Genomic DNA, 13,447 nt, shown 5'->3' with positions numbered 1-13,447 from the left:
AGGCTTGAATGTGTTCTCACATGGAGAACAGAACCGCTTAGAAAGGGCCTCGATAGGGTAAATTGGCAGCCATGCATGTTTCTGGCACCAGTGTGTCATGGAACTTAATGGGGAGCTGTCCTTACCATCTCCCTGGCAGGTATTCAAATAATGTTCAGGGAGTTCCCTCAGGCCCCAGGCCATGGCCCATTTCTCCATCTGTGCAAAGTGTGGCCAAGCTACCTGAGGCCTTTGCACTATTCACGTCTGTCCAGCGACGGAGGGAGGGTCACACCGCACCTTCTGCAGTTCAGCAGTGACCGCGCACCGTTGACTTTCAAGTTTGAGAAAGCACTCTCCGAATGTGTGGACTAACAAAGTCCTATCTCCCATGGGTGCAACTCACTAAGGAGGAGCAGGGCTTGCCTTCTCATATAAACTTCTCGTATGAGCACTGGTGTGCAGAGAGTGACAGACAGCAAGAGCACCACTGAGAGAGATGGAGACAAACAGACACCAGCCCTTGGTACACACATGGAAGGATTGGCCAAAACAGTGCTATGCCAGAAGCAGAGATGAAGAGACACAGAGCCAGCTCTGTACCCTAAGGCTCTGGTGTCCCTGAACAGTGGAGATCAACTGTAGCCAACAGTGTGGTTTTTCCCTTCTCCCCTAGCATCCGGACAACAGGTTCTGTGTCCCATGGAGAAAAAGTATCCAGCCACGTGGAGTCCCTGTTTATGCTTTGAATCCTCAGGGAAATTTCTCAGTTATTGAGGGTCCTGAGGGACACAGGAGTAAGCTGTTCAGACTGTGAAGCAGAAACCCGTCATTGGGATTTCCAGAGTCCGGACAATGACAGCGCCTGGAGTATCAGCAGATGCAAAACCCATTACTCCCTGGAGCGGTATATGCCATGTGGGTGCGCTGTAGCCCAGGAACTGTGGAAGATTCCCTACGTTTGAGGGGCGTATCCAGAAGGGTGCCACCCACCACTCTCTCGGCCATTGGACTAGATTTGGGCCAGCAGCCTACGCGTGGCTCACAGCCTAGGGATCCGCCTATTCGGCTGATTTCCCCAGGGCCTGTTCACCCTGTCCCGTGCTGTCTGCCACCCCTTTCTTCAGCCTCAGGCCACCGGACACACACCAGCCCCCGCTTCCCTACCATCCCCCTCACTCCCCGCCCCCAAAGAGCTAGTGGGTCCCACAGGATTACTGAAACCTGAGCCGCATTTGCACACCACTTGTGCTATTATGTCGCATCCCTTGGCATCTGCCCCAGCCTGGGGTCACGACCAGGGCCAAGAGGAGTGTGAAAGGCCGTCAGAGGAATGCAGGAGCATCCTGGGACCCCAGACCTTCCTAGTTGTGAGCTCCGGTTTCAGGGCGCTGGGGTTGGTGGCCAGCCATCCTCAGGCTTTTTGAGGCTGGGACCTTGCAGCCACAAGTTGTCATGCCAGGCAAAGGAGCCACGCTATGCAGGGTGGAGGCGGTGGACGACGGTGAGCCCCTGGTGGACGGAGACGTGGTGGGGATTGGGTGGTTGTTCCAGCTGCTTGCGGAAGACGTCATGGAGGAGATGGAGGTTGTGGCAGATGAGGAGCAGCAATAGGGGTTCTTCCAGGAGCTGAGAAGACGGTGGAGGAGCAGGGCCAGGAAAGGCCCGGGAGCGCTACTGAGCTTCCAGGGCAAGATGCGCTGCAGGCACTGGCTGCCCTGCTGGTGGAACTGAGCTCTGAGCATAAGAAGAACTGCAGGGCCTACTTCCAGTTCATGTGCAAGAACCATCAGAGGAGGAAGCCTGACTTGGCTTGGAGGATCGCCATCACCTGGGGCATCCCTTGCTTCTGGGCCGTAGCTGTATCCTTTCTGCTGCTCTTTGAAGTCTGCTGCTCAGGAAGAGGAGGCGGCGCAGGAACCTTTTCCCTGCTCCCTATCCTGACAGGTGCTGTTGCGGAGCCATCCATCGTCCCACTGCAAGTTGATATTTTCCTTTCAGGACCCCCCTACTTCTTGAACACAGTGACCACTAAGTAGAATTACCTTGACATCACTTGTGAAACGTGGTTCCTGGGGTGATGAGTGTGGGTGTGCAAGGTTGTGGAGTGTCCACCTGTGGGATCCACACCCATCTCCCGTCTCTCTGTAGGGCATAGGGCACGTTGTTCCACTCCTGTCCACTGGTTCTGGGACTTTGAATGGGGAGCATCCAGCCGCAGCGTGGACACCAGGAGCCTTAACTTTCTCGGCTGGTTGTCAGGTCACAACTGCTCAGAGTCAAACAGGATTGCTGAGGTGTGGTTGCTTAGGGCCTGAACACAGTCAGCAATTCACTTTGGGATTCTTGGCTGCTGGCTCACCTTGCTCGTATTGCCAGCGGATTGTTGGCCAAGATGTGTGGGAGGATCGCCTGAAGTAGTACCCTGGGCAGGAAGGTTCTTCCATGAGAGTAACTGACAGAAACATGTGTGGAGATGGGGTCTGAAGGTGGGCCCTGAAGGGACACTCGTGTGATACTACAGGGACACTGTCCTTTCCAAAATGGGGATGCTCAGACTCATGCAAGCTGGCTGTGGAGCTTGAGTTTGGATCGTACTTGTAGCAGGTGACCTCCTGAGACTGTTTATTTGGGGACTTGGTGTGTCCGTGAGTGAAGCAAGTCTCCACCAAATCAGCTGAGGTGGCAGCACCAGAGTCCAGGTGATACTACTAGAGGCAGTGTGTATTAAGTATCTTTGTCAGACTCATCCTTTGTGGGTCCTTTCATCACCTGGCCTCCTGCTGCTCACTGAGTTTGAGATTGCCTGGGCACTTCACTCCCGCCCCTTACCCAGGGAAGGCCTATCATTGAAAAGCTGTCCTCTCCGGGGTCCCAGTGCACCTGTGTGCTGACTTTGGGATCTTCTGTGAATTTCCACATTCAGCACTCACTGTCTCACAACCACCAAACATGCTGCGCTGGAAGCGGCTTCAGGCTGCCTTGGGAACATATGGAAGAGTTCGTGGAGAAGGTGAACAGGGAGCCCCAAGGGCAGGACTTGGTGCCTACTGTCGCCACCCCCGACATTGCTGGCCTCGGTTGTCTTCACCTCCTTAAACACCTATGCTCGTTGTTTGCATCTGTGTCCCCGTGCTGAGCATGTGTGGGTATACACACGTGTGCTTATTTATGCTGGCTGTGATTGTGTGTGTGTGTGTGTGTGTGTGTGTGTGTGTGTGTGTGTTTGTGTCCGGCCCAGGGCAGAGGCAGAGATGAAGGTGGCAGGAGAGGAGGTGCTGAGCAAACAGAAGAGGAGTCATGAGGCGACCAGGCTGAAGGTGGTTTGTCGCCTCATCTCTGCATTGACCCTGCCCAGGATGGGAACAAGGAAAGGATGGCCAGTGATAACTCCAGACTGTGGCTCCAGATATCTGCAATTAGACCAGATACAAAACACGCTCATCAGTTCTACCGTGTTGTTGTGTGTGCTTGGATCAGGAAGAGGGTTTCATGGTCTAAGGATTCACACAGAGCAAATCACGTGGGGTGGGGCTTTGAAACCACTGCCTGTGGAGCCCTCCGTGTGTGGGGCCATGGGCTGGCCTCTGGAAATGAGGGACGTGGCTATGGCAAGATCTGGGATGGTGAGGATAAGGTCCTGCCGAGATGCGCAGAGAGCTGAAGGAGAAAGAGTCATAGATTGCCTGCTGCACTGGAGATTGTTCCACACACATGTGAAAAGGAGAACTGGGAAGGTCCTGGACCAGTGCTTCCCCGGATCAGCCCAGCAGCCAGCACACGCCCTCCCTGAGGGTGGCACACACTGGCACAATATGACACAAAACATGAGATGCGCTAAAGTATGCTGTATCTGCCAAAGCACAGGCATCCTAGGAGAGACATGGTCTGTAAGCAAGGCATGCCTCCAGGCACTTCCAGCCTGCCTCCCTGGAAGTGCCCAAAGGCTAAGAATGGGTAAGTGGGTTTCCCTGTGTGACCCTATCTTGGATATGCCTGTGAGGGAGGGAACAGAGAAAAGACAAGGGCGGTGGGTAAACTGCATGTCCTAAGGGACCTCAGGGGAGTGGAGACAGAGAAGCCCCTGGGGCAGTTCAGGGCCTGCTGGTTTTCAGGGTCCAGACTCTAGGCAGTAGCGGTCCTGCCAAAGATACCCCATGGTCTGTGCTGAAAGTTCTGATATGAATTCCTCCTTTTCTTTGGGGTCTTGCCCCTGGCTTTGGGGGCCTGAGTGTCAAAGGTGCACGTCTGTACCTGAAGGAGGATTCTGGTAGTCTTGCTGGAGCAGAATCTCTGATTGTGTTGTAGGCAATCTGCACCCAGGTGACACAGAGGGATGCTGCCTTCCAGGTGACCGTCTTGGATATCCCTGGGCCCAACCGCGCACTGGCTTCCTTGGCACGGGTACTGTGTAGGGAAGCAGGGATGCCTGACTGTAGGGAGTCCTACCTGGGCTAATGAGAGCACCTGAAAGAGAGCCTTGGCATTTAGCAAATCACTGAGGCATGGGTGGTTCAAGCCCTCTTGGTCCATTTGAGATAGTAACGCTGCTTTCTGTCCAACGGAGGCATTAGCTCTGGGCCCAGAACCTGCAGGTTCCCCAGGGCATCATCTGTTGGGGGACTCCCATGTGCATGGGTAGTGTTAAACAGAAAGGAAGACGTGTAGGGATGCCACCTTACTTTTATGGCCTCCGGTTCCATTCTTGCTATCGGAAGAGACCCTCTATCCATGTGTACCTTCTTCACAATCTTGGATCAGAAACAGCCCTGTCACAGTCTCCGGGGGCTTTTGGAGGCTCAGGCGTTTCTGGCCTTTTCCTGCCACATGGAGAGAGCACATCGGGGCACAGGTAGATGGTGCACACAGAACGCTCCACAGATAGGAAGAACAGGGGGCCTCATTCAGAATGCTGGGGGCTGTAACGGGTGGTAGGCTAGCAAGAGGGGCACAGCATTGACACGGAATGACCTAGACAGGTGCACACCGAGAAAGCAGTTCTTCAAGTCAGCTGAGCTCAGAGGTCCTTGCTTTCTGGTCCCCTGAAGGAATGCACAGGCAATGGATCAGGCCAACGTGACTGGTACTGTGAAGCTGTCCAAGGTGATGGGAGAATGCAGAAGGCAGGCACATGTTATACAGCTGTTCATGGCAAGAACTTCCAATGCTGCCTGCTGCTCTGCAGGCCAGTCCCTATCAATAGCAAATGCCAAGGTTTTGGAACCTTTGAGGATAAGGCACAGAGTTAGAAGTGTAACATGACATAATCGATGAGCAAGTGAAAAAACAAGGACAGAAATGTGGATGCTTACCAAAATTCATGTTCCTGGAAAAGAAAACTTGTACTTCGGAATATGGACAAGTTTCCTCTCAGCGATCTTACTTTGTGCATGCATATATTTGTGCACATGTGCACATAGAAATTTGAGTGCTTACCAAAATTAATGCTCCTGGAAAAGAAAGCTTGTACTTCTGCATATGGACAAGTTTCCTCTCAGGGATGTTACTGAGTACACGTGCATGTTTGTGCACATGTGCGTGCAGAAATTTGAGTGCTTACCAAAATTCAAGTTCCTGGAAAGGAAAGCTTTACTTCTGCATATGGACAGGTTTCCCCTCAGCGATGTTACTGTGTACACATGTAGGTTTCTGCACATGTGCGTGTAGAAATCCCTGCCAGTTCACTTGTGAGTATGAACTACTGCAACTGACCTAGCCAGGTGATAGAAGTTGAACAGCGAAACCATGAAGTTCTTAGGGAACGGTACAGAGTCTCTGGCCAGCAGAAGCACTGAAGCCAGGGAATCGCTCCCCGTTTGCTCACTGAGCAAACACGTTCTAAGTGGAATCACAGTCGTGCACCTAGGATGCTTGGAAGAAAGGAGAGGCAGGAGGAAAGAGCCTGGGGAGTGTGAAGACGAAAGTCCACTACATCTGCAGTTTTATGAAAAGTAGAAAATGCACCTAATGAGCTGGGAGTACAAACAGTACTTAATTGAGTTATCTAAGAGGATTTCCATCCAAACAGCCAAAAGTGCTTCCTGGTTTTTTCTTGCTGCTTGTAGTAAAACATGAACGGAATTTTTTTTTAATGTTTAAGATAAAGATTATTAAAACAGGGGACAAAACTTGCTGGTTTGGGAAGTTTCCAGGCTTTTAATATGACATTAATTAAATAATAAATTTTACCTGAAAGAACAAGCAAGGCAGACAAGGGAATTCACAAAGGACAGTAACAAAATAGTAATCTTGACACATCTTCAATATATTTGTAAAGAAAACAAAGTGTCATTATGTGAACAAAATATAGAGGTATCAAAAGAAAAACAGAGGAAGCTCCTGAAAGAACTCAACTCACTATTAACTATCTTTGATTTGCAGGCACGGAAACTGACTCAAGTTAATTCTAAGAAGCAAAGCCCTGATGTTATTATCTCTTCTTTTTTCCTTTTTTCTTTTTCTTTTTTTGTGAAAACTTAGGAAATTTAGGCTGGAGAGGGAAGAAGAGGATAGAGACTTCAAGTGCCTTTAAAGAGGAGGAGGAAAGACAGGGGGTTGGAGATTTGATTGTGTTATTTGAACAGCATTGGTGAAGCTCAAACAAGGGAGGTAGCAAGCCATGCGGGCCTGCGGGAAGAGCATTTCCAGAAGAACAGCACTTACAGTCTTGGGATCGGGAAGAACTGGAATTTGATGGGGGAAAACCAAGGCAGGTGTTGTCAAAAAGAGTACATTAGTGGGGAAAACAATAGAGTAGAAGACAGAGAATGGAAGAGAGGAGCAGTCAGGGACCATATTGCGGGAACCTTTTAATTTGGCAATAAATACAACTTGTACTCCTTAGGAGCATACTTCACAGCAACTAACAGCAACAGTGTTGATAACACTAAGCAACAATAAAAGCACGTAACTAAAGCATTTCGTATCTTTTACTATAGAAATCGAAGAAAGCAGATACAAATGCAATAGTCTGCATATTTATTTATACAGAGAGTTTTCACCTGAGACCAGAACACACACACACTCTTTATACACCTAAAAGTGGTTTCAGCTGACACTTAGCAAAGTGCTTTGGCCCAAATAAACTAACGAGAAAGGCCTAGTAAAGTATTCGAAGTGCAAATAAATCAATCATGCTCTGAGTAAATAAACACAATTTATTTGAATTTGAATTTACACTCACGAAATTACCTAAAATGGAGACAACAGATTCACAACAGTTTCATCATCTGTAGTCCTTCCTCTTCAGTTCTGAGAAGGATGCTAACCGCTTGGTGATGTTCTCTTTCCAGCATTTTGTGAAAGCTTAGAGGACTTAAAGAAACTGAGGCCTGGGGAGAGTGGCGAGAGACAAAGAGGAGGAGAAAGGAAGAGGAAACGGAGAGATTGCTCCTGGCATAGGTCTACAGACAGGATCCCAGCTTCCTGGAATGGTGCACAGAGATTGCTAAGTATCCGTGCCAGAAGTGGAGAAGGGGTGACATTCAACTCCAGGAGGAGACTCAACTCCAAGAACCTACAGAGGCAGCCAAGTGTGCTGATGTTCAGGAACCAATACTTAGAGGGTACCCCACAGGTCTGTGAAAGAGCCATTGGAGACCGCAAGAAAGAAGGTTTCCACAAGTATAATCACAGATTAGATGGTTGGATAGATTAGAGGAAGGATAACTCTATGACCTGATAATTACTGAAATACATGAGACAATTCTTGCACATCAGACTGTGTCAAGAAAGACGGAAACTCAATAAGTTTGATACAATGGGAAATTACATATGCAAAGAATTAGCTGTTAACTGTACTACATTTGTGTGCAAGGCAAGATAAGATACAGAACAGAAATCTTCACATGGTCAACTCGGGTAAGACACATGTAACTGGAAAATGGAAGGAAGAGTTCCAAAAAGGCTTTAATCACCCTGGACTATTTTCATCCACTATATTTATGATTCTTGGACAACTCCATTGTAGCTTAAGGGTAAGAGAACTCAATTTAGCCCAATTCAAAAGCTGAACAGATTTCCTGTGTTTGATCCTTTTCAGCTACAACTATGGGTCCAGCGCAAATCAAAGTGGACGTCAAGGCTCTTTTTCCTTTGGGAATTTTAACTTGCTTTGCTACTGTGTCTGACACAGATATGCCGACCTCACTGTGACTACAGGCCAGCCAAATGGGAAAGGGGACAGAATGAATCAAATCCCCCTTTTGATCACTCAACAGGAGGTCCACAGGCACCAGGTCTCATTAACTATCTCTGCTTCTCCAACTGCAGTCAGTGCTACACAGGGCCTGCTTCATGCTTGCCAGGGTCTCTCACCAAACACAGGCATTTTAACTGCTGGCTTCCTTGAGATGTCCCTGGGCTAGGTAAAAGCACTCTGAGACAGTGTTCCTTCTCCCTTGGCTCTGTACCTGCAGTGAATGTATGCCTCTTCCTCAGCTGGGACAAGAAGCCACAGCTCTTCACTGATTAAATCCCGTGTCTGGTCCAAACTCACATCGTAGCTTCTCCATCAACCTCCACTGCACGCTTTCAGAGCCAGGTTATCTTAGATCAGCCCAAGAGGCACTTCAGAGAGTGACATTCAAGTCTGGCTATATAGCTGATACTGAGATCTTCAAGGCATGAAAACACTTCAAAATTACGTTGCTAAAACACTCTCCAGATTATATGTATAGGAGAGCTTTCGAACTTACAAGTAACATCAAATACCAAAATAGGTTCTTACTTTTCCTTTCTCAACTTCTCTCATTCTCTCTCTCTCACAGACACATGCACACATCCTTTTTACATGTTAAGACAATTACACGAAAAACAGATCATAGATTTTTAAATAGCAGCTCAATATGAAGATCAAACAAAACTGTACTTCCTCTATTTAAAACAAAATCACATAAATTACCCATCGGTTTCCCTATATTTGATATTATTGAATAATGCTATAAGTTGATCTTTTTGTTTTTATTGGGGTTTTTAACTTTGACTGAAATACTTGCTTCAGACTTACTGAAGGCAGAATTAACTATTTTTTTTTCTTTTTTTGACCTCCTCCTTTTAGATTTGGGGGGTGATGATTCAAAATCAGATTTGTTCACAGTAATGGATGCAACTTCCACCAATCCTGGCTGAAGGGGTTCCAGTGATACCTGAATAACAATTTTTGTTTCAGGAGACAATACTTCTAGCTGCTTAGGCTTCTTAAACATTTGATGACACTGGGTCTTGTGATCCCTCTCCTCTTTGGAAGTTAAAAACTGTAGCCGACATTTGGAACACTGGTGAAAACTCTTTTCCCAGTGCCCTCGATGATGACGTCTGTATGCTGTTGCAGTTTTAAAATTTTTGAGACAAAATGGGCAAAGTAAATTCTTGGTGTTACCATGGTATGCTCTGAAATGTGCATCCACATCTGCAAAAAATGATGATCTGTAACTGCAAACCTGGCATACATAGGGCATTTCACCAGGCTTATGATTGTCTTTCATGTGCTCTAAGAGAACCTGATCTGTCTCAAAGGACAACTCACAGATGTGACAGACTGCGGAGGGCTCCTGGGCCGTGTGGACACTTTCAATGTGACACTGCAGCTGGAAGGGAGTCGGAAACTGGCGGAGGCAGTGCTGGCAGGTGGTGTGGGTTTTCCAGCTGTCACCTCTCTGCCTCTCAAGTTCCAAATGGTGCTTCATGTGATTCATAAACTTGACATTTTTTAGAACTTTCAAGCAGCTGAGGCATTTAAACGCCGTGTGGGTCTTCGCTTCTGGCTGCCCAACTCCTCTATGCTCGCCATAGTAGAAGTCGCGAAGTAACACAATCAGATTTCCTTCTGTGGGATCACCAATTTTGTTTGGACTTGCCAAACTTGGAAAATCAGTTTTTGTCCGTCCACTTTCCCCTAAAGGTCTTACAGGCTTGCAATGAACACTGTCGTTTGGAAGAGGTGTTGGACAAGGTTCTCCATTCTGAACATGGCTTAGTGAGGTATGGACACGGTCTGGTGTGCTTTGCTGAGTGGTCTCTGTATGAAAAAAACCTGACGGAGAGAAACCTAAAGAATGTTCCCCTACAATGCCATCACTGAGTTTAGGCCTTCTGGGATTTCTGCGATTTGTTTCACAAGGGGAAACTCGCTTTGATACATGAGGACTTTTATTCATATCTCCTGCAGAAACTGCTGTTTCTACTGGATGCTACAATGAACTTGTGAAAGTAATCAAAGAAGAACATAACTCCTTCGAAAAGCAATCAGGCACTATTTGTGGTGAAAGATTTTTATAATCAGCTTGAGACGGAGGTTCAATAATAATAGGACTACCTGTTGATCCTGAGTCAGAGTCAGACACTGGCAAGACAGTCTTTGCTTCTGATGTAGGAGTCACATGACTAACAGGCTGTAATCTGTGAGCGTTACCTCTCCTGAAGTGACCATACCTTTTTCTCCTTGAATAAGAACCTGGGGTATCTCTGTTCAGTATGTTTGAAACGACTGGTTTTGAAGCTGAGCTCATCCCAACAAAGATCACGTCAGCATCTTCATTTACATGTTCCACTCCAACCAAGATCACTTCATCATCATCATCATCATCATCCACTTGTTTCGTCTCTCCCTCCCTTTTCCGTACTTCTGGCTCTTGTTCTTCTTCACGTAACATACATGGGAGTTCCATATTTTTAATACTTTTTTATTCTTAGAGGGTGCGGCCACAAGTCCCAGTGCTTCCTTTATACAAACTGCCACCTAAGTGTAAACATACTACAGATTAGTTAAGTACAGAAAAATGGGCTATTTGATTATCTCCAAAACTCTAGAGTACTTATACACACCCTTATCTTACAGACAAAGACACTGAGTGTCAACCAGACTCAATGACAGCTGAAAAAACTACGACTACAAGTCTACATGGCTCTAGAATCATAGCTTTGTCGCATGTTCACTTTAACCTCTTCTACTTAAAAAAATAAAGAGGGGGGAAAAAAACGCCACACTGATCATTACGTGAAATCACATGTAAAGGATGAGTATTTTTACAAAAGCATTGTTCTACAGCGTTTCGAAGCATGGACTTTGGAGTCATAGGAGATTAAGTTGGAATTCTAACTTAACCACACACCAGTTGCTTCTTCTTGGGCAAATTTGTAACTTTTAAATGTGTCTCTGTATCTTAAAGACAAACATGCTTATTTCTTAGACTTAAGGTTAACAGCTTTTTTAAAAGCCATCAGCTATTCAATGGCATCTTGTTTTGTAGTAAAAATGGAAGAAAATGTATCTTAAATGCACATTACAACTGATCCATAAATTCTAATTTCGTAAATGTTAACAAACAAAATAGGTAGCAAATTCAAAGTATAACCTATCTATACCTAGTTAACAAACAGCATAATACAATGTCAAGCACTTAATTCAGGCCTAGGAAACTGAGAATGAGCTCTCTGATAATCTCACCCCATCCACACTGATATATCCTAAATTTCTCCCTCTAATCCTGGCTAAACTTCAATCCAACAATGCTTCATCTTTATGTCACATGTCTCTTCCGCACATAGCAGGCAAAGTGATGCCAGTCTTTCTCTCATACCAATATTAGAAAGAGACATCACACACACACACACACACACACACAAACACACACACACCTGATATCCCTTATGGATACAGGTGAAAGAGTCCTCAACAAAATACTGGTAAACAAAATCCAACAGCATATAAAAAAGACTGTACACTATGATCACATGCAATTTAGGGAGGTATGCAAAGTTGGTTCCTTATAGGAAAGTCAATCAACATTATGCCATTTTAAAACAATAAAACAAATAACACATCTGCCTGAAGAAAAGGCATTTCCCTGAATCTAGCACCTTTTCATAACCGGGGTTAAAAGAACACTTAATAATTAAGAACAGAAGAGAACTTTCTCAATCAAAGGGCACATGTAAAAAGACCCACAGCTAACATCATACTTAAGAATGAAAAACTGAAAGCTTTCCCTCTAAGACTGGGAACAACACAAGGAAGTCTATTACACACTTTGGCTCAACATTATACTGGCAGTTCTATAACCAGAGCAATCAGGTAACAAAAGAGAATTGTTGCTGTAGTTTCAAAAAAAAAAAAAAGAAAAAAGAAAAAAAAAAAACAACAACGAAAAAACAAAAACAAAAAAAAACACAAAAAACAGCCTTCAGAATGGAAAGGAAGAAGTCAAAGTATATTGGAGATAAGATAATTTAGTATAGAAAATGTTGAAGAAACACAAGTATTAGAATTAATATAAACCTTGCAGAATAGAAGACAAATATTATAAAAGTCAACCACATTTTATACAGTAGCAACAAATGTTGTTAAGTAAATACTTGAATCTACACTAGCATTCAAAAGAATACTTAGGAAGTCAGAAAGAGAAAGACAATATATTCTTTTGAATGGCTGAGTAATACTCCACTGTGTATATGTACCACAGCTTTCTGATCCATTTATCTGTTGATGGACATCTAGGTTGTTCCATGTCCTGGCTATTATAAACAGTGTTCTCCATAGTGGCTGTACTAGACTGCATTCCCACCAACAGTGTAAGAGGGTTCCCTTTCTCCACATCCTCTCCAGCATTTATTGCTTGCAGACTTTATAGGAAACAATTCTAATGAGATGGATGAAACTGGAGCCGATTATACACAGTGAATTGAGCCAGAAAAAAAAACACCAACACAGTATACTAACACATATATATGGAATTTAGAAAGTTGGTAATGACAACCCTGTATGAGAGACAGCAGAAGAGACACAGATGTATAGAACAGATTTTTGGACTCTGAGGGAGCGGGAGACGGTGGGATAATATGGGAGAATGGCATTGAAATATGTACACTATCATGTAAGATAGTCGCCAGTCTATGTTCGATGCAGGATACAGGATGCTTGGCGCTGGTGCACAGGGATGATCCAGAGAGATGATATGGGGTGGGCGGTGGGAGGGTGGTGAGGATTGGGAACTCATGTACACCTGTGGCTGATTCATGTCAATGTATGGCAAAACCAACACAGTGTTGTAAAATAAAATATAGTAAAAATAAAAATTAAAAAAAAGAGAGAGAAAGACAAATATCGTATGGTATCACTTACATGGACTCTAAAATATGCCACAAATAAACTGATCTATGAAAGAGAAACAGACTCACAGACATAGAGAGCAGACTATGTGATTCCCAAGAGGGAAAGGTAAGGCAGGGACAGATTGGGAGCTGGTGATTAGCAGATGCAAAGCATAATATATACAATAGACAAACAAGAGCGTACTGTATAGCACAAGGAACTATATTCATAATTTGAGATAAACAATAATGGAAAAGGGTATGAAAGAAATTGTGTGTGCATATGTGTGTGTTTACATATGAAGGAAAGGAAAGGGCAACTGTTGGCAAGCACGTACAGAAAATGGATCCTTGTGTGTTACGGATAGATTTTAAAATG

The sequence above is a fragment of the Ovis canadensis genome, chromosome Y, assembly GCF_042477335.2.
Source record: "Ovis canadensis isolate MfBH-ARS-UI-01 breed Bighorn chromosome Y, ARS-UI_OviCan_v2, whole genome shotgun sequence".
NCBI classification, from domain to species: domain Eukaryota; kingdom Metazoa; phylum Chordata; class Mammalia; order Artiodactyla; family Bovidae; genus Ovis; species Ovis canadensis.
This window is presented reverse-complemented; position numbering follows the sequence as displayed.